This window comes from Chiloscyllium plagiosum, chromosome 13 (assembly GCF_004010195.1).
Source record: "Chiloscyllium plagiosum isolate BGI_BamShark_2017 chromosome 13, ASM401019v2, whole genome shotgun sequence".
Classification (NCBI taxonomy): Eukaryota; Metazoa; Chordata; class Chondrichthyes; order Orectolobiformes; family Hemiscylliidae; genus Chiloscyllium; species Chiloscyllium plagiosum.
In genome coordinates, this window is record NC_057722.1 from 6,270,472 (window position 1) to 6,271,537 (window position 1,066).

The 1,066-nt window shown below is 53.9% G+C and overlaps 1 protein-coding gene across 3 annotated transcripts in view; it reads right to left on the bottom strand.

The window, feature by feature from the left end:
- Positions 1-263, bottom strand: part of wdr33 (WD repeat domain 33) — a 104,090-nt gene extending 103,827 nt beyond the window's left edge. For 2 of the 3 annotated variants that reach the window (XM_043701767.1, XM_043701766.1), the window contains exon 1: positions 127-263. The gene's annotated coding sequence lies outside the window, so the exon portion shown is untranslated. The remainder of the gene's footprint in view (positions 1-126) is intronic. The other variant, XM_043701765.1, reaches the window with a different exon arrangement.
- Between the last annotated feature and the right edge of the window lie 803 nt (positions 264-1,066).

The window sequence follows — 1,066 nt, forward strand, 5'->3', positions numbered from 1 at the left end:
ACTCTTTGCCCGGCTCCGTGCGCAAAATGGCGGCCGCTCGGCCTGAGTTGGTCCGCTCCATGTGGAGGTACGAGCCGTTGTGGTTGAGCGAGGCGGGCACCGCGAGCTGGGGCTCCCAACACTTACCGAGAGCGGCCTGGCTCGGTCTGATTCCCGCCCCGGCGCCGCTTCAGCGGTGTGCTCTCGATGCCGTCAGGCCGCAACTCCCCTCGATGCCGCCATCTTCCACTCCCATCCCCCCGCCCCTGGCTGCCAGCCAGCCTGCGCCGGAAGTGACGCCAGCGCGTAACGGCGTGCGCGGGCCGGCCACCACCGGCGTGTTCCCGCATGCCCGCGGATCCCACTGCGCAGGTGCACAGCCTTCCCTTCAGCTGGGATACAGAAGTGCCATTGTCATGGGGCATGGGCAGGATAGCTGTACCTTGGTTATTGTGTAAGACAATGGTTCTGAAAGTGCACACTGCATTAGGCTCTACCCAATCTGATGATTGTTGTGGGTGGGGGAAAAGGTGTGTTCAGTTTGGGGTCCCAATGGAGTCGAAAGTGACCTTCCTGGCTCCTGATATCCCTCTAAGTAATTATGCTGGAGAAGACAATGCACCTTGTGCTTACTGCTATCATGAAATGAACAATATGTGATCAAGGCAAGTGATTCCTCTTGTTAAGCCTCACTTCATTCTCAGACCGCTGTTATCCACACAGATCCTTAGACCCAGTACAGAGAGGTCGGAGGCCTGCTCATAGGGTGTGTAATGGCATCTCTGAACAAGTTGATTAGAAAATATCCAGATCTAGTACAAAAAGGAAGTAGACAGAAAAAAAAGATGGGTTCTGTCCCAGGCCTTGCCAAAGTGGGCATTTGCAGGCAGCGGACAATGGAGGAAATTGATGCATAGAACATAGTACATTACAGTGCAGTACAGGCCCTTCGGCCCGCGATGTTGCACCGACCTGTGAGACCAATCTGAAGCCCATCTATCTTACATTATTCCATTTTCATCCATATGTGTATCCAATGACCATTTAAATGCCCTTAATCTGGTTGATCCAAAAACGCACAACCCAG